General features: G+C 44.1%; 1 protein-coding gene across 4 annotated transcripts in view; it reads right to left on the minus strand.

The window, feature by feature from the left end:
* LOC121596432 overlaps positions 1–24,781 on the minus strand; it is a 102,598-nt gene that overhangs the window by 16,718 nt on the left and 61,099 nt on the right. For 2 of the 4 annotated variants that reach the window (XM_041921384.1, XM_041921383.1), the window contains exon 3: positions 2,906–3,071. The exons of 1 other annotated variant lie outside the window; for it this stretch is intronic. The gene's annotated coding sequence lies outside the window, so the exon portion shown is untranslated. The remainder of the gene's footprint in view (positions 1–2,905; positions 3,072–24,781) is intronic. One more of the 4 variants, XM_041921385.1, reaches the window with a different exon arrangement.

Here is a 24,781-nt window from a genome sequence, read left to right on the forward strand (position 1 = left end):
GCTCCTCCACCCAAACAAAAAAGGGTCACCGAAGGAGAGTTGTAGGCCGGTGAAAAAGTTTTCCCATCCAGATGAAAGGTGAAACCACCACAATGCGAGGACTGTGCGATAAAGGGGAGGGGGAGGCAAGATTAATCAGCACCTTTCGCCCGTGCAACAAATGGCAGATCGCATTCACAACGTGCAGCAGATTGCTTCCTCTTGGAGCGATGACGAAGACATTCCACCAGACAACCTCTCCACGGCTCGGGTACACCTACACGGGCCGCAGGTAAAAGTAGAAAAAGGACACCCAACAAACCATAAATAGAATCCAAGGAAGGTCGCTTCCTACGTGTAGCGGCGCACCAAGTCTGTAGCATGGGACAGTGGGAAGATGCGTGCGCGTGTATGTGCATGATGAATTTACGCTATTACGGGCACATAAGAGGACGAAAGGGATTTTTCACACATAAAATAAAATGGACAGTTTTGCAATCAGTGCTTGTTTGCAGTGAGAATCATTATGAAAAGATAGGCTAGAACGAGACGTAAAAAGATAGTGATAGTTGTTTGCGCTATTGCAGGATTATAACTGTTGAAGGTAAATGAAGAGTCATCTGACCTGACAATCCGGTTCGAAGGACTATTTTCCGCTTGAGCGCTGTGGCATTGGAAATGATCAATTGTTTGATACGATTTAGTTTACAAATAAAGAGCACTGATTGTAATGAAAACTTTAAGATTCGAAGAGAGATAGTGTGAAACAACCAATGACAGGTTTTTATATTAATGTTTATTAATATCACGTTGAGGCAGTCAGAGTGACCCGACAATCCGGTTCGAAAGACCATTTTAGGATAAAGCGCTCTAGCGTTGAAAATATTGAATCGTTTATTTTCAATATAATTGTAATGTAATATGTTGTTAATCGGTTTACAAATAAAACGACCATTGTGCAATAAAACCCTAAAGTTTCGAAAAGAGCACTAATATGTAAAGATGTGGGGTTTTATTATGTAAAGCTTAATTATATTCATTCAAATTCACAATGAGGAAGAAAGGAAGAAATGTGTATGTTCCATACGTTAGGTAATTGCATTTATCGATGACCAAAATACATTTTACATCTACATTTTCACATAAAAAAGGGAATACAAAGTTTAAAAAAAACTTTTATTAGCGAGCGATTGCTTAAATCAGGTTGTTTTAACAGAAAAAACACATATTTTCGTCATAATACTGCCTCTAACCACTTCTTTAGCTGACAATTACGCAGAAACCCAGTTTAACGTTGCATTCAATGCGAACAAACTGTGAATTTGTCAACAGCTCACCGTTTCATTGGAGATCAGACACGTTGCTATTTCCCGCTATCGCTATCGTTGCTATTTCCCGCAAAATTTCCATCGTAACGTAAACACACCGTCCCGAAATAGCAATTCCCTTGAAATGTAAAACCTTCCTGCTCACTGAAAATGGGATATTCGAAAAATCAATTTTCGCCCGAAAGCAACCTTCCACGAAAGAAAAAAAAAACCTCCAAATAAGACGCTACTACCACACCGTCTGATGGAATTTCGATAAATGTTCCTAACTTTCCCAGCAAACCCCTGGCCAGGCACCGTCCTCCGCCATCTGCAGCGGCAGCAAGAGCAAACATTTGCATTCCAATGAACGCAGCACACATACCTGGCGGGTCGTGTGGCAAACATATCGCTCTGCCTGCCTGCGCTCAATTCTCGATACGACCTCGGGCGGGCCCACCGTTTTCCTACGAGGAAGCAGCGGCCGTCGTCTTCCACCGGTCCCACTCGCTGGCACCGTGAATCTTCCGGTGTGCGTGTCGTCTGGACGTTGCTGTCGCTGTGCCGTGTGTGCGCCATCATGTTTAACGCGCAGCATTAATGTTGTTTGATCAACTTTTCAGCATCCACCGAAACTCACCGAACCACCACGGGCTGGGCAGTGTCGGGAAAACGCACCAAATGCCGCAGTGTGTGCAGTTAGTGGTGCGCACATTGACCTAACGCTCTGCCTAGACATTCTTGTGTCTTTTTGGGTAGTGGTGGACGACGCACATTTTTTTATTTTTCGGTCATACACGGACTACAGGACCGGGACGCTCGAAGGCACACGGCTGGTCGAGCAAGACGACCGTAGAGCCGTTACGGAGGAGACGACCTGGGGACACATTGCCGCTGGTAGGCAGGCTTTTAAGACGAGCACGAGTGTCTCCCCCAGCGGAGTGTGTTCTAACGGAAAATGCAAACATTACCAATTATCCAGCACCAGAGGGGCGAAACTGTGGTGTTTGGTCGCGGCGACTTGGAATGGTGGAAAAAGAAACGAAATCCTCTACCATAAGACACCGCCACACGGCCGGGGCTATTTGTCCACTTTCTTCTAAAGCATGAGACGCGGAAAGACCCGGCAAACCACAAACACTCGCACCTGGACCTGGAGACGATCGTGAAACCAAGCGACACACGCTAATCGGATCCGAACGCAGCCTACCGGAACATGACCTGCACGGAATGACGGACGCAAAGAATGCCGTCCAGTAAAGCGCACCACCACGGGTACACACGCACAAAGGGCCACGGAGTGGTTCTCCCTGCCTTGCCGGAGGATGGAATGGAATGGAGCGAAACCAACGGACCGGAAACCAAGCACTGACAACCGCTTGTCATCAGCCTGTGTCCGCCTGTGTACAGCCGGTCCTCTCATCCACCAGGCCTCGGTCGCTCTCCAAGCTCGTAACAATGACACAGCCACGTCTCACCACACGGCTCGCAAAAATGGCCGCCACGAGACTAAAGACCCTTAAAACGAGCCCCGCACACACGCCGAGTGACCGCCACTGGGGTGCGGGACCATCTTACCGCATCATACACACGCCGACGAAATGACACATTTTACTTACTGGATAATGGTGCGCGGCTTCTTCCCCGCCGGCGGATCCTGTGTGCCGACTACTTTCTTCCCCCCCGCCAACCGGTCGGAGATGAGACCGGCAAGAAAACCGTTGGCTGAGGACTTTAATCAGTCTGCTTCCTTCCGCCTTCCGTTGCTTGAGCTGCTTGCGACTGCTGGAATGGAACGAGCAAAGAAAACGAGAAAAAATGTTACAGAAAAAATGAAATCATAATGACGGGGAGGGCAGGAGGGCTTGCTCTGTCTCGGTACCGAAATGAATAAATTACACAGCATTTAGCATAGAACAAAAGAGGAACACTTTCGGTTCGTGCGCTTTGGCTTGGCTTTCGCACGGGAAAGTGAGTAAGTCACACGCAACCGCCGAGCGCAACAAAGAAAGCATGGAGGAAGCAGCTCGTTTGGATGGGTGGTGAGAGCAAAAAACGGTTATAAATATTTAACACACTTTTGGGTAATGTTGAAATTAAAATTGAAACACTCTGAGCGATCATGGCAATCACACTCACACAGACAGGCTAAAAAGTATCCTTAATCGTGTTCTTTGCCGAAGGTTACTGTCGAGCTCTTTGGGAAGTTTCGCGCAACAGAGCTTTCCTTTAATCAAGCTCCGGTAAAGTTTGCTGAAGAAAATGTCCCAACTTTTTTTTACCATCTCCCCAGTGTTGGATTAAAATAATCTGACCGTAGCAAAAAGAAAAACTCTTACCACAATAAAGCAACCATCTGAAAACGAAGGACGATTGTATTGTATATGCCGTGGCCGTTGCTTCGGCGATGGTGGAACAGAGTTTCACTTGAAGGTACATTGCGCCAAAGATACTAAGAGACCGAGCGCCCCTCCCGGTCAGGAAGACACTCTTAATGGTGTGTGATTTATTGTTTGCCGTTTTCTACTTCCATGGAGCACCAGCAGCGGGACTGGCGTGACAGGGAATCCTTTCTTTTTATAAAGCCAAATATAGTATGCTGCTTCCTTGCTGCGAGGATGACTTTTCTTACAAGTGGAGCGAGATAAAAAGAAAGCTTGGCATACAGGGAAAGCTCTTACACGGACTGCGGATATTCTTTCTGCAGTGAATAGTGCATTTTCTTTCTGGTACGATTGAGAAAGCCACAAAAGAAGGCAAACGTATGGGACCATGGGGCAATATGGAAATGCTAGAGTAGTATTTTTTTTTTTAAATTAGTACTGTAAAAAGAGAACTAGGCTATCTGTCATGTCAACCACCAGTGCTGCAAAATATCATGAGCATCACGAGATTTTCACCAACGAAAACATTGAACATATCCGTGGTGCCTTGATGCGCATTGCGGATACTCAATGAAAGTGCGTCATGACATGCCGAACACGACATGCGAGTGTGCTTGAGTCAAACGCGAAACTCTGACTGACAAGCTGAGCTTAATGCCGGCGCAAAAGCATTATCATGATTTTTTTTCTGGCTGTAAACAGTGCTGCCAAATGCCACTGTTTCAGTCACCAACACTCTTGATTGAAACGAAGCTCAAATCAGCTCACTTGCACTAACATGATCAGACACGAGACTCAAACAGTTGGTGGATCAATCACATGCTTGGTGACATTTTGATGAGCACCCAACTCTTGTCGCGACCAAGTAACTGACCAATAGTTGGTCGCACAAAATGTCACAAAGCATGTGATGGTCGCAAGAACTGTTTAAGTCTCATTAGTGATCATCACAGTTGAGCTCTTGACGCTGACATGATTTTGTTTCAGCCGGAATTTGTCATGCCTATGTCAGTGACATTTTGCAGAACTGATCACAATAAAAAAAAGTCATGACCAAGCGATGGTCGCAAAATGGTCATGAAATATGTGTTGGTCACACCAATCGTTTTGAGTATCTCCTCTGATTATCGCAATTGAGTACGTGGCGCTGATATGGATTTTGTTTCAGTTAATTTTTTTATGACATTGACAGAGACGTTTTGCAGCACTGTCAACCACATTACAGATGGTAAGTCATAAAAATGGTCTGTTCATTTCCGTTTTTTTTTTACTTACTTCCAGAATGAAAGAAATATTCTGTTTGGACTTTTAAATTAAAATAGTAGAACAGAATAGAACAGTAAACAGTAACAAAAATAATAATAATTCAGTATATCTTTCCAATTCACTGCATAAAAACGTCGTAAAGTGAATCTTTTTGGGAAATCCAAGGTCCATAAAATACGTATTATAAATAAATTGCATTGTAAGTATCTGATTTATTTCATCATTATTTGAGAGTCGTGATAGTATACCACGTGCAGTATATATAACCTCTTTGATCAACCCGGAAAAGCAAGTGAAAAGAGTTGATTATGAAATGAAAAAAAATGACATATGCCCTTCCATTCCGCAAAGATGAAATGTTTGATTATATTTAATGTTTTCATTTGCATTTTTTCATCTTTTTTAACAACGGTTTCAATTGATAAATTCAATAATCTCTTTTTGCTTAAAAACAATATTGCTTGACTTAAAGCATTGCACAAAACATTCATAATAGAGCCCAGTAGCTAATAAAAATATTTTTTAATCTTAAAAATTAATTTCAAATGTGTACGGACTCTATTTACAAAGATGTCCACATCACCCTTCTATCCTTAAATGACTCCCAGTGCTGCCATACCATTGCCGTGTGTCAATCCTCAGACAAACACAACAACCCGAAGGGAGAATTTTGTGTTAGATTTCCCTGGTGAACAAAACCTGCAGCTATGTGCAAACCGAAAAAGGCATCGTGTTAAAAATTGTGAGGGTTCTCAAAAGTTTTTTTTTTGATAACTTCCGTCACAGAGCCATAGCACACTCTACGTCACCATAGTGCATACCCAACTAACAAAATCGACATGCTTTCTCGTTCTACCCAATAGATCGGTAAACTTGAGAGAGTGAGAAAGTATGTTGATTTTGTCGCTTGGGTATCACATAAGCGGGGAAACGGGAAAAAGCTTTTCCCTATCTTCCTAGAGTGCATTTTGGCACCTCATTCACACTTTGATGCAATGGGACCGAGTGTGTATGTGTGCTGACACATTGACATTCAACTAAAGGCGCTCGCCGCCCTCGAAAGCACGAAACGTCCTTCACGGAAAAGCAGGGCTCACTTCCTTTTTCGCTGAGCATGCAGCATGAACTAGGGGGGATGGGAAATGGCCGGTGGTGTATCATTTTCACCGCACAAAACCAAATACGAGCGCCTCAAAGAGCCGCCCGAGTGCACCTTTCCCACCCTCAGCATGCAAGCGCGCACCACGCGGAAAGGAATGTGCAAACGCGAAACTTTGCAAACCGAGCGCCACTCTCCTCCCCTCGCCAATGCAGCTGATGTGTGCAAGTCTTGTTTTTTTTTTGTGGGTCGATAGACAAAGTGCCCACCATTGTCTTTGTAGACATTTTCGAACGGGCCCAACCATTGAAGGTAAAGTGGAGCTTTTTCTCACCTCCTTAGCATACTCCAGAAGAGCTCCACCGACGATGTAACTGTAACCGCCCGCCTCTTCGCTAGTTGACGGTAGTATTGGCAGCGGGTTTTAATTGATTGATTTTTCGCTCGCTTCTCACATGCAAATTTTTCGTCAGTCTCTACTGGTTTAAGTGACTTTTTTCACCCTCCCCCCTTGTCTTACCGATTTTCAGCTACCACTCCCCACCTGTGCCTGAACAATGTTGTTACTGCGAGGGAAAGAAGGAGGCCACCACCAAGCTTGGCGAGCCTTGTTGTATGGCGCAGCAGTAATTAAAGTGCACAAAAGAGGGAAAATTGTGCTGACGTTATGTGCGGTACCAGCGCGAGTGCGCGAACCGGTGAACGATCATTAAGAAGCATTTCCCCCACTTGACAACCGTTGGCAGTAGTAGAGGTATAGTAGTAGGTACGCCAACGAAGGAGCGGTGCTGAACCCCATTCAAATCGATTCAATCGACCTAATTTAGAATGAGCGTAATATGTGTGTGTGTGTGTGTGTGTGTGTGTGTGTGTGTGTGTGTGTGTGTGTGTGTGTGTGTGTGTGTGTGTGTGTGTGTGTGTGTGTGTGTGTGTGTGTGTGTGTGTGTGTGTGTGTGTGTCAGCGAGCTCATTAGCTGCAGCCAACAACCGCAGGCGAACGAGGCGAAAGCAATTACATGCACTGCGCTCGCTGCAGCTACTGCACATTTTACCAACATTTTACACGGAATTTCACTCTCCGTATGACATCGAGCGACGTAATAAATTCCGTTCCCTATTTTCATTTGGCGAATCATTCCCTTCAGGCGCAGTACAGACGCAGGGTGATGTGCTGGGAAAGCTTTCCCTTGCTCTAACTTTTTTTTTTAATAACCACCACACACGGGGGAAGGAGCCTTTTTTTGCACTCTTATCAAGACGCCTTTAGCCTTCATGCTCCCGCTGTGCAAAAGCTTCTGATGGTGTCTCGTGACGGTGTCGTGACAGCGAAGTTATACAGCAACTCGATGGTGACGCCCGTAACCATTAAAATTCGTCTCGATAATCTCATCCTTTTTAATCCAATCTAAGTGGATTGTAGTTGGACCACCGAGAAGGGGCCACGCGCGTCCCGGGACAATTAAGACTTTATTCAGGTTGCACGCACACCACACACCCCATGGTGATTCGCAATGGTGCGCTGAAGTAAATATGGTTGAAATTAAATTTTATTCACCCAATTAAAACACCAGCTGACCTTCTTCTTCGGTGCAGGCAGAGGACATCGTCCGAGGAGCATTCATCCAACGAACAATTCGCATATTCCCGTGGGTAGAGCCGCAAAGCGAGAGAACGAGAGCCAATACGATCGCTTTTTTTTTTTAAACCAAACCACTCATGGCATCCACAATCAAGCTCTTCTACGGGTGTAAACGTCTTTCGCGACCCCCTAATGAACTGGTTGCCTGAACTAGACCCAACTGGCGTCGATCTGAACCTTTTAAAAAAAACCCACCCGCGGGCAAATAAAATGGAAAGTTATTATGCTGCACGCCACAGCATCAACACAGCTTATGCTACAGTGCTTCTTCTCTACGCTGATTGGCAATTTTAGGAGGCGATCGTATTATAAATTATGCTCCTAATGTGTTTTGTGTGTGCGTGGGATGGACTGCGCGCCGGCGAAAGAAAGCTTTCAATAGGTAGCAGCACCACCAACGCCGCGTACTTTTAATGAAATACTTTCATGCTTCAAAAATACATTTGCTTTATTTCTAGACGTATTTTATTGTCTTTTTTTTAGCGTGACTGGCTTCTAGGAGAAAAACTGCTCGAAATATTATTATTGAGATCTATACTGGATGGTTTCACCGGCGTGGGCATCCATGGCAAGATGCTGAAGCATAAAACGTGAAGCTCCAATGCGCGCCAATAAGGTGCATAATGGATGGAGATGGGCTGGCAAAAAGATGATGTGGTTACGGGAGTTGTTGGTTGTTGTGCGTGAAAATAGCTGCTCTGCGCCACTAACGCACCAGCTAATTACTGGTGTAATGGGACGGGGGGGGAGGGGGAACGGCTTTTGGGTGATTGATTAGACCGCTTTAAAGACGTAAGGGGGTTTCCAGCTGTTTAAAGGGATTTACCGAAAAATATGATCACTTCTTGCTAGCGCCCGCCATCGTCGCTGTTGTGGTGCGGCGTTGTTAATAATGCGCCACAGTTTATGTGGCTTCAGGCTTTACGGACAGAGGTAAGGAACGGACTTTAACCTGCAGTTTAGACCAGGAAAAATGAAACCTTTCATGATTTATGCGAATAGTAAATCTGTCGACAAGGTAAGAACGTAATATTGCCAATTTTACTAAGTACTGGCTAGACAATTTAAATGTAACATACAATTACTACTTCTTAACGATTCCAACTAGTAGGAATTGGATTATTCATTTCAATTTCTTTAATACATTCCTTAGAAATGTTCCAACAAATAAAGTTGGGCTTCAAAATAATTCAAAATTTGAATCAATCATTTATAATTGATATGTTTTGAAACCTTATAAAAACAATTATAAATATAAGGTCTGGATTCATAACAATGGTGGTTGAGGAAAACTAACAATTAAAAAGGAAACAAATATCAAAACTTTTTAAAACATTTTTTTAAATAACATTATACAATTTTTACAACAAAAAACATAACTTCCCGAGAATACATATCTTAAGAGAAGAGAAAAAATATAATAAATAACAAAAATGTTTTATTACATCATGATGAGCTACGAGCAGATACGAAGTGAACCTAAACAGTGTACAGCAGGTGTTAACAAAAGTAGCTTAAAAATGCAATCGAGAAGATGGGGTTTTCGAGCTATTTCCCTTAAACTGACGCCTTAAACTTTCCTTAAACTGCACCAGCTTAAGGGAGTTTTAGAAAAAGCCCTTTAAAATCGACTGTGATGTGACTTTTTCGATGCTTACTTCTCTATCCTTTGGGACAAAGATTGCCTAATCCCCCAATCGACCAATCAAAAAACGTTTAGTCTTTTTGTACCAAAATAATCGAATTTTCACAAAATAACGCTGCACGATATGTGCCTTCTTTTTTTCGTCAAATATTTAAGAAAATGAATCTAAAACGGATTAGACGCCATCATCATCCAATACAGGAAGGTCATACACACGCACAAACAAAATGTTGAACACGGTTTATCACACAAATTTTTTTAATGTTTGGTAATTAGAGCACCATTCGATTAAATTTAGATCATGGTTAAAAATTTAGAACAAATGTCACTTGGGCTAAGTCTGTTTTCAAACAATTTTTATTATTAAATATTATCATATAAACCTATTTTTTAATTCAGGAGGTTTATAACAACCTGTTAAAGATGTATAAAAAGATTTGGTGAAGAGTTTCATCAATAAATCTACAACAAACTGTAACTATTATATAGTTGTTCGTCATTCCTATTACAGCAGTGATTACGAACCTTTTTTGGATGACCTATTTGGAAATTAGAACAATGGTGATCAAGTACTTTAATATAAGCTGCCGATTACTTAATTGAAGTCGTTCGAGAAAAGCAGAGAATAGCAATAAAGGGACATTCTAACCTAAAAAAACATCTTGCTAACAATCATATAAGATTTTTAACGTATTGCCTTAAGTTAATCTGATATACCAAATACAATTTGAAACCAAATCTTTCCAAAAACATGAATCAAATCAAGCAAATTTACTCATAAATAGCATTATCTAAAAAAAACCTAACCTCAACCATGTCCAGTTACGACGATTTTCCCTTGGAGAAATAAAGCACATGATGAAATTTCATCATTACTGGTCTGCGGACGCTGGAGTTATAACTGGTTCACCACCTTCTCCCACCCTCGGAGTCCAATAAAGCAATCGGAAAAGCGTATAAAACGTGGAACTTTATTACTACAGCCTCCCGAGAACGCAACCGCACACACACACAGCATGATTGATCCGGCAACTGTTGGCCAAGAACGGAGTTCCTGCAGAACATGAGGAAACCCCAAACCCCACTACACCACAGCCACACAATAAAAGTTTCTACAAGCAAGCGGCGGCAAGATATACCCATTATCATTATCATGCTCATCGCCATCATCATCATAATCATCGCCGTCATCAGCTCCTTCATCATGCACCATCGTGCTCGAGAAAGAATTGTGCGATGGTGCCGTATTCCACCGGGAAACAATTCAACCCATCATGGCCTGTCGTTTGTCGTACCGTCGTGTACGACTGCTGAGAAGAACTTTTACTTCACTCTTTCTTTTCTTATTTTTTGTTACTTTTTCCCACTCTCAGTTACATGAAAACTTTTAATGAAAATGCACTCCACACCACCCAGAAACAGGGCACGGAAGATGTGCGCGTGTGTGTGTTTAAGAGCAGTGGCGGGAGAGATTCACCTAAAAATTCCCCGGTACTGCTAGACCTCCGAGGCGTTCTGCTTCTGCTGAAGAGTTCATGACACATTCCTCCCTCCCGGTTACGCACATTTCCCAAGCAGTAAAGGTAAATACAGTTTATAACGCAATTAATTTCAGCTAATTAGACACACACATACACTCACTACAGACATACGACGAAAGAACGCCACAAAGGGGGAAGGATGAAGTTTTGATTGAGCTTTCACGCGCGCCTCGAAGTAAGTTCCGGTCATTGGGTGTTTATTCTGCCCCGGCGGATGTTCTTGCGAAAGGGTGGGAGGGGGAGGGGGGGTGGTATGCCCAACGACCACACACAACAAACTGTTAATGGAAGGAAAATATTGCGCCCGTTTACGCTACGACAGCTGATGCTTTCACAGGCCGGGGCGAGAAGTGTTGTAATGGAGAAGATGTGAACCGGTTTCGATGAAATTAATGCTGGACACCCGTTTGTTGACAAGGAAATTAAATTCATATATATTTTTTGTTTCATGGAAATAAATTTTGGGAAAAACAGCTTTGTTTTTTCCCCCCTAAAAAGCATTCCTCGCTTTGTTTTTACAACACTTGTTGCCGTGTCTCGTCACAATCATAAAATGCAAATCGCCGCAAAACCGAACACACACCCGTCGTGTGGCAGAGAGAGCTACCGAAAATAAAACAGCAAAGCAAATAAAGATCCGGGCTCCCCCGCGTGCATAAATCACATCTTGCAGCCCATCCATTGGTGAAGCTGTGGGCCCCCCCGCCAGCAACCGCCGCGAAGTTGCTTTTTTTTCGCCCACCCAAAATCGTATCGCAGTGTCGGAGGAGAGCGTGGAAAACTCGATACCACAAATATCAACGATAACCAGAGACCCGCACACAACCAAAACCCCCAGCAGCCTGTTTATTTATTTACCATTCGGTTCGGGTGGGCAAGAACAATCCTTCGCTAAAAGCAAATAAAAAAACAGCGGGGAAAAATGCTTAAAAAAACCTTCCAGAAATGTGCTGTAGGCCGGTCAGCTTTTCCTTTCATTTTCCATATTTTTTCCTGTTTGCTTTCCACCACCACAACCAACCGAGGGGGAGGGGGGGGGGTCGTCGTCGTTACATTATTCGTCAGGGAATGTTTATCTTCGTGTGGCCACCATCGTCAGCTGTAGGACGGCAACTCAAAAAATAAATGTCCGGGCCAGCTCACGCACACAACGGCAGGTGAAAATCAAGCATACCTTTTCACCAATTACCACGAGACGGGGGGGAGCTTTGGCTTTTCATTTTTTTCCCGGGGAAGCGTCTTGTATCGCACGCCCTCGCACGGACAACCGCGCATTCAAATATTGCAACAACACAGGTTTGGACGGGGAAACGTACGGTTGAAATGCGTACACAGACAATGGTCGAACCGAATCAGTTTGCCGGTCGCACACCTGTCTACACAAAGCAAACAACAACAGCAACAAAAAGCAAAGGGAACCATAATGGAAATGGAAAAAGGAAAATTTTACTTAATTGTGTTGTGAGCTTTTAATAAAATTAACATCAAACCATCGCCCGCCGTGCGCCCTCTCACCGGGAGGAAGGAACGGTATGTGCGATCCAGTGCGAGCTAATTATCACACACACACACACACACCCCCCACTGTGGTACAGCAGCATATGCTGCTCTAGCATTGGCTGCTTGCCGAGATTGGTTCGTTTCGGTTTCTGTCCTAGGCTGGTGGGTCGCCCGCGCTCGTGTCACTAATTGACATGTTCATCTGTTTTTCGCTCTGGGCTGGCGATTATTATTAAAATGATGCACATCAATGAGAAAAACTTACAACCAGCTCGTTCAGTACCACCTGCTTGTTGATGATTCAGGCACCTGTATTTGTTATGCAAATTTAATTAAACTCTTCCCAAAAAAAATGGCATTACTTTCTCAACTCCTCGGCTTTCCCATCCAACGCAACAGTCTTCTGTTTTTTTTTAGTTGCCAAAGTGACAATAAAGTAACAATCCCATAGCAAAAAAGTGAACGACGCATTGACATTTCCTATCGTGATTCTTATTACATTGTTTTTACCATGAACAGTGGGATAGTGTTAGGTGGGACTTTGTTCGGGGTATTTAAAATTATCCTCAAGAGGAAAAACAATATGCAGAGAGGAACGAGTAGATTGTCGGAGGCCAAAAAAAAGGAATTAAATTTCCACATCTACATTCATTTCCACCATTGACAGCGTGTGTGTGGGCACACCCCGGTGTGAAATCGATGCTCGATTTTCCCAACATCGGGTGGGTCCAGTATGCAACAATGTGTCAGTGATAAGAGGTAACAGTAACGCCTTCGTTACTAAATATCTACTGCACGTTATAATCATTCCAGTGCATAATTAAATATAATGAATACCTCTGAGATATCTTGAAGGAATGCTTTTGCAGTTATTTGCATACAAAATAGAATGATAAGTGCTTGTGAAGCATAACAGTATGTTTCTACTAATGTGCCGTTTAGGTTTGATTTAATTTATTTCATTTTATTTTAATACATAAACAAAGGGTTTAATAACCCTAAAAAAAGATTTTAATATTGTTGGCTTTAAAATATGCACATACCTTTTCCAGGTCTAGTTCGTTATCGATCAATCGAGTAAATCTTATAAAATAAACATAAAAAAAATTAACCAAAAAATACTAATTGAAACAACATTCGATTCCGCAATAAACATTCACAAAAACAATAAAAACTGCAACATATTTTTTCATAAAATGTATATCAAATCCATAGTTGATAGCAATGTAGATTTAAATATAATTTTGTTAAGCAAATTGAAATAATACATAACCCTTCTTTTGATGTACAATACCGTCATCAGGTGGCGATTTAATTGATTGAAATAAATAATTTAAAAAAAAAACTAATAATTCTACCACATTTAACTGTTGCCTTACAAAAGCCACCCAATGCTGTAGAATGATCCCACCATGAATCATTCCTCCTACATTTCCTACACCCCTGCCACACCTTACACCTTACGTATTTTCTAATTACACATTATACCGCAAAAATGAAACATTAATAAAGCAAAATCGGACAGAACGGGCCTCGGTTACGCCGCTCGAAACCATAAAAGGGACGCAACAATGTGGAGGTAACGTTCTGTAAAACAAAAACAAACACACAATGTGTGTATCTTACAACATCTTCCCTCCCCGCTGCACATCCTTGCACCGGACAATAACAGGGACAGGGACCCGACAGGTGACCCAAATCCTGAAACCAAACGTTGAAACAAAAAGCCATTCATTGAGCGCAACGGCAAACGACGAGCTCCCACCGTAGAAGAACAATACCGATGACATTTTCAGTGAGAAGCCTTTAATTTCCTGCCGTTTTTTTTTTTTGTTTTTGTGACACTGACATAAAAAAGGGTATCGGAGGGATAATGTCCTTGCAGTCGGCCCCCCTTTTGCTTCTCCAACTGTATGGAAAGTGGGGCGACGGTTTTGAAACAGTAGCGCTATTCTTTACCACAACAGGAAGTGCTGCAGCCAGTCAGGGGGAGCTGCAAAAGGGAAGCAGAGCATCGAAAGGATGGCAACTGTCCGTTGCGGTTAACAATTAACGCTTCCTACAAGGGGGTTCGTTCTTGGTGCGTATTATTAATCGCCAGGTGCTTCTATTAAATGGAGGGGAAAAAAGACTGTGCAGGACACAACGGCAAAGGGCTATTAAATTTGAAACACAAAGTAAACCCTACACAGCATAAAAAAGCGAACCGGAAAACCTTTATCAGGTGCAGGAAATGAAGGCTAAGTGAATTTCACAGGTTTCGTTGGTCAATTTTGCCCAATCTGACCATTCGCGATACAGTTGGCAAAAAAGGCACAAAAAATCCAACAAGAAAAGCAAATGTTTATTACTAAATAATATTACTAAACCAACATGAATCCTTGTCAAAAACTGTATCCTAAATTTCTTGCCACATAACGTTAATAACACTTTAAGCCTTGTTTCAGAACCATTTTATCGACAACGAAGCTGGCGAAAAAGTTTTACCCCAAATCCCGGTACTAAACGAAGCTATTAAAATCGAATACAGAAGGCTTATCCTTGGGAAAGCAGCTGCCTTCTGAAAAAAATAAACAGAAAAGCAATAAACAAGCATTTGGCCGAGCAATTACGACCAATCGTTAGTAGCTTGAACAGCAAACGAAAAATAAAACTGAACAACATAATCCTACAGGTCACCCCGGAAATTCGGAGGGGAAAATAAGGTGCTTGGTTACAATTTTGTTTAATCGAATTCGTTGGGGAATGAATCTATTCTTTCTTTTTGTAAAGGAAATACTTTTTCGGTTCACTGGTAGCAGAGGTTGAAGCAGTTTGATGGAAATTTGATTAAATCATAATCAATATAACCTCTAACCTCACCACTCCCTAGCTGTGGATTCTTCAAGGTAAATATGTTAATTGAGTTTCTCGCCGCTTTCTTGCCACGCGCTTACATAGGCTAATAGAGAAACCAAACGCAATAAGGAGGTCCAGCAGCTTGTCGATAAACATCCTACTCCTTCGAGCTCGTTTTATTTTCACCTCAATTGACCTCAGGAAGTCGAGAGCACAAACGGTGATTGCCACAAGGAGTGGGGGGGGAGCTCAAAACACACAAAACGGTGGTAAAAAAACAGAGAACTCAGCGAACCGAAATCAGTGCCCGGATACTGGCCAGTGCACAGGTTTGCTGTTTGCTCCGTACACCTTCCCATTCTGACCCAAGGTCGGCCGTAAATCGATCATTGCCTGCGTCTGGGTCGGTTATTTATAGGGGTTTTCCCTGCCCCATTTGCCCTTCAAGCAAGCAGTGCCCCTTTTGCATATACGTGGGCGCTCCCTCCCTGCGTTACGATACAATGCGTCAATGAGTGGTGAGCTATAGGTCCAAAAAAGGGTGAAGAATGAGTGCCATTGTGCTTTATTTAGCAAGTGAAGAAAGCTTTAACAACAAGCACTACAAATAGAGGATGTATTGTAATGTACTCATCCTTCGTCGCTACTCATCACAATCATCACGACGTATACTGTGGCTAGGACCAGCTCTCGTCGGAAATGCGTCTACGTTTTGGAGCTTTTAAGGATTCCTGGTGCCTTAAAATACTTCCCCAGCGTAAGAAGCAACAAAATTGAAGCCCCTCAAATTGAAGCCCTTCAAACTGGCAATTTCTTCCGTTTCTTCCTTTTCTACAACGTTTTGAGGAAAATCATTTCTATCGCAATCCCCATATCATCATCCCCGGGGCCTTCCAATCTCCCTGAACACTGTCAGGCGGAAAGAGCCCGGCCGATGAAGAAAAAAAACACTTTTTTATTTATTTAAGTATCAAAGGAAGACTTTGAAACATTTCCTCACCCACCAATTCGATGGTGCTGCTTTACCGTAACTCGATCTCACCAGCACAAGTATGCATTTCGTAGGATTCGCTCTCCCTGAAGAGAATTAAGATTTCTACCCTTTCCTGTCGAATCCTTTACGGCGCGGATCGTTAGAAGGGATTTGCCGAATGGCAGCAGCAGCAGCAGGCGGTTCAAACGCTTCAACGAAGATAAATGTTATCTATGGGGCGGTGGTGGCAATTGTCAATATTTATTACCACTGAGAACAACCGCCACCGAACATAACAGTCCAATCGACAAGAGGTAGTAGCCAAAACACACACAAACACACACACCATTGCCGAGTTGAGTTGATTTCGTACTCAAATATTCATGACCAACGGGGGAAGAAGAAGCCCGAAGGGAAGGAAGCGAACCGGCAAAAGCAAACTTTTTTATTTCGTTTATTTCGCTCAATATTTGCGATCGAATTGGAATCGGAAATAAATTATTGACGGCTCTGTGTGAGCATGTGTGTGTGTGCTTTTTTTGTTTTTGTTTTGGTTTGGGCATGATACGAAAGCAACACACGTACAATTTATTATTTAAATTTGACCCAAATTTCGGACTGCTTTTATTACCAATAGAAGGGGTGTTTTTATTTCCTTTTGCTACAAATAATACTACACTCATCGCATCACACATTCCACCGCAGTTCGATGTTGTCAACACATTTAGCCAGCTGCACAGAGAGTTAAGGTGCGAATAGAGGTAGCTTAAAACCGAAATTACGGATACAGAGACAATTCATTTTATGAAGAATAAGTTATTCAATCAAATATTCATCAAACTCATCTCTATTAAACGTTACTGTCATTCATTGATACCTAATTTCAGGCAAACGTACGTAAAAATATCCTAAAAATAAAATTCACTATAAAAATATGTTATAAATGATAATTTAAAATAACTAAAATGATAAATAATACTAAGTTATTTTTTTGTTTTATTCAACACATCATCCATTTAAATAATGGGCGTTAGCCTTCATTTGAAAGCATAATTCTCTTCCTCAAATATTTGTAGTATTTTCTGAAATTGAATGTTACATTTTGCATAACTTTTCGTCATTCCACTTCAGTTGTCATAAAAAAAGGCTTTTTATCAAGAAAAGGTTTGTTGAGCATATCATTTAGTGTAAGTGATTATTATCATTTTTGTTGATCAACAAAAAGCATTTAAAAAACACGATATTTTTATCAAATATTGTTCACTGTCAACCAACAACTTAACGATTCTTTTGAAAAATGAATCAATGTCGTATTGTTATTTCCCACGACATTGCCATTAGAAGTAGTGATGAAAACTTTTCTAGGGTTTTAAATAAAATAATAATACGTAACTACCGAACCCAAACTTTCAGCATCATTTACACGCTACCTCTAATCACTGCTTTACTCAGACAACGAGTTGTTCGAGGTTATCGGAAAGCGTTATCCCTGGGTGCAGCGTTTTTCTCTTAATTTTATTTGTGTCCTATCAACCCATCGTGAAGGTGCAATAAAATTCGACATTCTTTTCAAATGTTTTCGCTTCCAGCGTCTGGTTTGTAGCTTCAGCTTGTCCCACCATCCTACGCACGCACCGATATCGGTGCGCCCTCCGTCCCGAGGTACATATATACATCCTCTCCTGGTCCGCCTACTGCACAATCAGTGCAAGCTGTCAAGCTGTTGGATCAGAATGTAATCTGGACTGGAATAGCGTGTCCGGCGGCAACAAGCGGGGCAAAACTTTACAGACGCCAGCCAGCCAGCACACCGTTATGCGTAGGAGAGGCGCACCATTTTGTTCAGCAGCGTTTCACCTCGTGTGCGTTATCTGGACATGCGACGGCGTCTCGCCCGGAAAGGTTAGCCCCGAAGGTTGTGTGCTGGACACCTTTTCGTTCTGTTTTCCCCCGTCTCTTACGCTACTCTTTTTTTGTAATTATTTCCCTAACTAAGGGTGACAATCGAACAGATAGTACAGAAGCCAAGGCAAAAGGGACAGCATGGTCCATGGGCCAGAGGAGTGGAAGAAAACCTTCCATGACACTAACATGCCTTAATTGCAACAGGTCAGGTAGGAGTGCAAAGAGAGAACTGTCATCCATTTGCTCACATCGACCGACCGACCGAACGCCGGCATGTGGTCGGACAGCGACATAAACAACACCCCGAGCGCCACACTCGCTCACTCACTGTGGGGTGTGACATCGGTGTGACATAAGATAAACCGAACGGTGCTGCACAGGACAAACCATCCAGAAAAGGAGAGTCCCCGTAGGTGGCGTACGGGTCGTTGCAGCGGTGGTGGTGATGTACGTAAAGTGAAATAAAGCTCTGCAACACGTAGGTTTGGATTTCGAGAAAGGTTGCGGGCTTGCAAAACTCCCACTGAGATGTCACCAGGGCAGGACAGAGGGCAGGGATATTGGACCATCATCGACAAATACAGCCCACCGTTGTCATTGATCCCAGGCATTGATCCCAAGCAGTTGCTTCCCTCCGAGAGCGAGCCACATCGTGTAATGAGTGCTCCAATCCATTTTGGACTTCAACCCGGCCCGGAAAGAGGCTCTTGAGAGATTGAGCCAGCAAACGGAAAGGGCTCATCCCAGGCAGCACCATCCTCCAACCTTCTGACCGATGAAAGAAGGTTGAATACAAATCTGGTAATGAAAACCTTCCCACTCTTCTCTCTCCCCCCCCCCCTTTAATTCCATCCTAAAAGCTCTGCATCATCAAAAAGGTACACCCAAAGAGAAAGGAGCTTCCACAAACACACACAAGTACCTTTCATTTCACGTAGTTGAGGCCTTTTTTGCTGCAGAAGGAAGAAGAAGAGTTTGTGGTATAAATTATTCACCAAACAGACCGGCGGGCCACTCGCGCGAAGTGCTCTAGTTTTCCGCTCCTGTCCAACACCGAACGACACCTCTCCCTTGACAGCTGGAGAGACATGGGCCATCGCAAACTGGCTACCCTTTTCCCTTTTGCTTCAATCCGATCGGCATGGGAAGGTTGGTTTCGCGCGAACCCTTGTGCTACGTGACGGTGACCCCCACGCCGCCGTACACGTTCTTGCACATCCCGGGACACGGCCGGGCCGGGCGAGCAATCTTTGCGGTCGACGGCTGCTAGAAAGGCCAGAAGGCATTCGCCCCTCCCGAGGGCTTGTTGGAATATTTGGACGGGACCAACTTTCGCTACAGCCCCGGCGGCACACTCTGTTGACGGGAATGACCCTCTTCCAACGCGTTCAAAGTGGACAGTTTTTGCAACAGCGCAGCCACCAAGGTTAAGATGCGCTTGGTTTGAAGTTTCATTTTATGCTTTTCCAGTCACGCGGAGATTGTTTCCTGTGCGGGAGTGCGGAAGACAGATGTTATGGAGAGGGAGCCACAATCTTGACGCCATTATTTTGTTACCCAGGACAAATTAGTATGCGTCGACCAGAAAACCAGCTGCTGCCTGCTGCTGTTGTTTGGTTGCACTGATAGTGTTACTGATTTAGTATCTGATTGTAGCATAGCATCTGCTTTAAGATAGACAATCTTGTTGAAGCCACAACCAAGGATGATGATTTGTAAGACAACAGCATTCTATCGCTTTCACATTGCATGTAAATCATGCAAGAAATGATAGTAATGAATATTCAGCTAAAGGTAACCCTACAATTGAATTGATTGCTAGGTTTGAAGGATCTCCTAATGATAATCTTTCGCTTTTTAGCAATCTTTCTGCTGAATAGTTTGCTTAGCTCTGCAGGTTGCATTTTATGGAGTAATAGGATCATTTTATAAACTATAAAATACCTTTAGAGTACCTCAATTCTACACAATCCTTTCGAAAGATACGATTAACTAGCAAGGAAGATTTTATGAATTCGCCTAATACGGCTTTTTTTAATCACAGTAAAGAAATATGCTTAGAAATACGCAATAACATAGAAGCGATGAGAAAACTGTAAAAATCACAAACGACAAAAGTGTTGAAGAATACTGAATTCAGAGCACTTTTACGGCATCGCTCATCAATTAGTTTATATAAGCAAACAAACAAGCACACCTACTAAGCGCTCAGATGGTGTAATGGTGCACTCGCCTGATCCTGCAAAGGCACAATGTAGTTCAACTCCCAAACAAACCGTGTTCGGCTCTACTCTGCTCACAGTTACTTTCATTATCATTAAACATCTTTAAATAAACGTGTTATAACCTAAAATTTCTTGCATTTTTGTAAAATATTATCTGGGTGCATTGTCCAGCAGTTTCGTAAAACTTCTTTCGGTCGTCTACCTTAAATTACACATTTTTAGTGATTTTACGACTTAAACATAAATTAAGCACAGGAGCATTGTTTCTCAAAATTGAAATATGTTTGAATTTGGGTCTCACTATGATATCCTGATGGTAGGTCTAATTTCATCTAGTTGTTTCAAAGATTCCAGAACGGTGTTCTAGATAATACTAAGGAATTTCGAGAAATAAAAAAAAAATGGAAGAAAACCGACCGACCGACCTCATCACATTATTCGCGCAGATTTATCATTAGAACTAAAATCTAAAGCAAAAGTTAAGACACATTTCCACGAACACAAAGAACCACATTCCTGGCCGTCACACCAAAAAGCATCACACGCTTCGGCAAACCGTAAACGCCACCCTAACTAGACTGAAACAATTTTGCAAAGTGCCAAGCATTATCTTTCATTTCCGGCGAACTTGGCTGCCCGCGCTAACGCGCAAACCGGAACACAAAAAGCTGCTACCCCGGGCCGGAAATCAACCAGTGCAGACGGCAGTAATGGATCAAACTACACCAACGTCTGCCCCGTGGGAACACCTAGGTAAGGACGCTTGGTGGGAGTGCAACAAACCGGGAGCAGCAGCTACAAAAAAAGGGCCAATGCACCTCCAATGAGAGTACTTTTTTTTACTGACGACACTGAAACCCGCGCGCGCAAAACGATTCCGTGGAATGGAAAAATTCTTAACAGCTTAAACGTACCCACCGGGTGGATAGTCCCATCAGGTTGGTGCTGGCATTGTTGCTGCTATCGTACACCAGACGGAGCACACCTTTCCTCGACAGTGAGCCGCGGCACACTGGAACGCTAAAAATTTAATTAAATCCTTTAACGTCTTCGGCGGTGGCGGCAATAATGCTGAACGATGTTAGAGCTTCACGCAAGCACCACGGAGAACGCTACAAAATTGATAAACGTGTCGAACAGCGCACGTTTGCTTCTTCGGCAGCTTTACCGATGGCAGTAGCCTGGCCGGGTATGTTTTCCACGCTGCACGAGCGGAAATTGGAAAACGAAACTTATGCTCTCCAGCGACCGACGATCGACGACGACCCAGGCCAGAGTTTCCCACGCTCCGGCAGAAAGGGGCGATACACAAGGGCGGGCGGGCGCACGGGAAGGCTAGAACTTATTGGATTCGCGTTGAAAATGTTCTGCTCCACGGCGCACAGTAAAGCCACCGGAATCCTTATACCAGCAGCGGGATGGGCATGCCGTGCTTAACCAGCAACGCGACCCGCGTCATACCCACGTGAGCGTGTTTTACCCTTTTTTGCGCTCTTCCGCATTACTCCACGAGCGTTGGTAGTCTCTGAACGTTCGGTAATAAAGTTAAAACACCGCTCACGGCCAACCCCGTGTAAGCTAATTACCACACAACACAGAGCATACAAAATTCACCACCAAAACCATCGCGTTCACACATAAATATACGCTGCTTTGAGCGAAAATTTGCATCTAATCAAATAACGTCGATCGCTGAAGGGCTTTTTATCGATAATCTTTATCTATTCGTTTCTTCTCACGCCTGATACGGTTTAATCGACGAGCAGCGCCAGCAATCCGACGATAAAAAAGCTCCTTTTGTCATCCCCAACGTGAAGGCGACAGTAAAATTTATGTCAAAATCCCAACCTTCAAACACCGTTCCGAACGCATCGCCATAAGAACTCGCTCGCAAACGATTGCAGAATCTTCCACCGAAAGTCGAGATCGAGCGAAAGAGATGAACGCGGACAAGATGACGTTGCTAATCATAACATCTCACCACCCCGCGCGCCCTCACACACACACACACACACAGACAATTTCGATAGACCGGTCCGATGGGCAGAATCAAAGCACCAAGTTGCCGCCAAAGCGGGTCAAACCAACACACGGGCCGTCATAAACTTTTTCCCCCTTCGGGCAAGAGGATCACCCCCCCTCCCCCCTACTCCCCAGGCCCAAGCCACCAAAAGCACAACACACAGGTACGGCGACGACTGGGACATAAATCAACTCTACTGGCCGGTTCGGTACTAAACAAATTTCCAATCCCAGCGATCCCGATTTTGCACGTCTTTGAGACCATTAATATAAGTCAGCCGGCTTATCTGCGCGAGCGATCGATCGGCGAACGGGTTCGCCCTGCATCGCCTCTCTCCACCCTTCGGGCCTTTCTCCAAACCACTCTGTTCACCTACAGAGCCGTGCGAATTGAGGACACATCCAAAGGGTTAAGCTCCCCCAAAACGGCGCGCACAAAAACAAGATACGCCCGAGCAATAAAAGCCCCAAGACCTCAAGAACTCTGCTTGGATGCCAGCGCCGTTGCCATTGCTTTCCATCAAAACCAGTACCAGGCAACGGGCAGGCAACGGGGGCGCTGCAAAAGACAATTCTTCACGTCCCTAAAAGATAAGCCGCTCTGCTCTGGTGGTGGTGGTGGTGGTCTGCCTTGCAAACACGATGGAACGCCTCTAAACAAAAGGCACCGAGGTTAGATCTCGATGGCCAACTTTCTTTTTCCACTATTCGCTGCTCCACCTCACCCCATTCGACGGGGTTTCGTATGACTTTTGCACTAAAACCCAATTACCGTTAAATAATGGATTAATTGTTGATGCAGGCGAGAGTCAGGCGGCAAGAGGTGCAAAGAGGGAGAGGTAAATCCATCCGATTGGCGCACGTTTCGCTCCGTGGTTCCGCGGGCATACTTTCGACCCTTCGGCTGTCCCACCAAACCGAATCGGAAAACCTTGCCAGATAACCCCACCGCAGGGGGCGGCGGTGGCAATCTTGCTGACCTGACCTTATTCTGGGAGCTTTATTTACCTTAGTTAGATCACGTCCGGGGTTGTTTGCAGAAGTTGCCAGTGCGCCTACACAACCGTTCTCCCCAACTTCAAGCTCACTTCGAGGGGCATAAAAAAGAACAAAAAATACCTTCTTTCTAATTCCTACCTTTACCTTCCGCATCATCCGCATGTCAGCAAGTTGGGTTTCACCACAAAGCCGTCCACGGTCGGAGCCCAAGCAACAACAAAAAAAACCTTCCTCCTAATTAGACGCCATCCCCCAATCCGTCACGGTAGATTACACACTTTTCGGTGGAGGTCCGCGGGATGATTGTCATATCAAACCTTGTGCTTCCTCTTCGTCTGGTGCTTTGGCGTTTAACCCATCAAAGACCACCGTTAGACCGCTGGCAGAGATGAAAGCTCGCTTTAATCACATTAACCCCGAGTCACACCGAGATGATTGACACACCGCAACGGAGGAGTTGTTATCGGGTGCTCGGTCAATCCCGGTTCAACCGGTTCAATACCGCCGGCCCGGAGTGTACGATGGCGTAATGCTATTATCGAGCCAGCCAAGAAGCCAGCACAGCTAATTCCCGGTGTGCTGTGTGTGTGTGAGCTAGACGACGCGTGGTGAAATCGCGCGGGAATCAGATCGCGCACGGGGCCCGTTAATACTGTGGCATTGCGCGATCACACGTCCCGTTGGAAGATATTTTAATTTGCCACCTTCACGCGGTACCGTTTTGGGACGCCCCGCCGGTAGCTTCACCGCAGAGACACATCATAACGATGTACACACACACACGTGGGTGTGCGGGAACTCCGTTGCAGGCCCGTCGTTAGTTGCCGTTTGTTGAGAGACAGTAAATCCCGCCCAGACAGCCCAGTGGCATCGAAATTCCAAGCTGACAGATAGGCAATGCAATAAAACTTAATTAAACAGTGGTTGAATGAATGTGTAAACCGTGTTTATCTAGCGCTCTTGATATCTTCCTGGGATTTCGGTAGTCACATCCACCAAGATAGTCTACTTGTGATACATCATAGCATTGATTTCCGTCTAAATCCTGAACTCTGATTTAGAAAACGACGTTGGGGAGTACCTCGGAATATGTTCAAATCTTCCATAGTTTCCAAAGCACCGATGCAGAACTCTGACGCGACCACCTGGAGGAAGCCCTTTTTAGACATTTGTTTGGAAGCAATCATCCGGATACACGAGGGATGGTCGTTACCCGTGACTCCACAGTTCGTCGATTTTCCCGCCGACTCAAGTTTCTTGCCTTTTCGGGCTAGCTGTATGGCTTCGTTCGGCACACGGTTCATCGACGCTTCTTACCTCAGCCCGAAGCATTCATCCGTATCTCACCCAAACCCAGCCTCCATCCGCTGGAAAGCTTCCTCCTCCAAGTGTGGCCCACCTGCCTGTGCAGCACCAACACTGCACAGCGCCCGTGATTGACGGTTCGACGCGACACACC

Source organism: Anopheles merus, chromosome 3R (genome assembly GCF_017562075.2).
Source record: "Anopheles merus strain MAF chromosome 3R, AmerM5.1, whole genome shotgun sequence".
NCBI classification, from domain to species: Eukaryota; Metazoa; Arthropoda; class Insecta; order Diptera; family Culicidae; genus Anopheles; species Anopheles merus.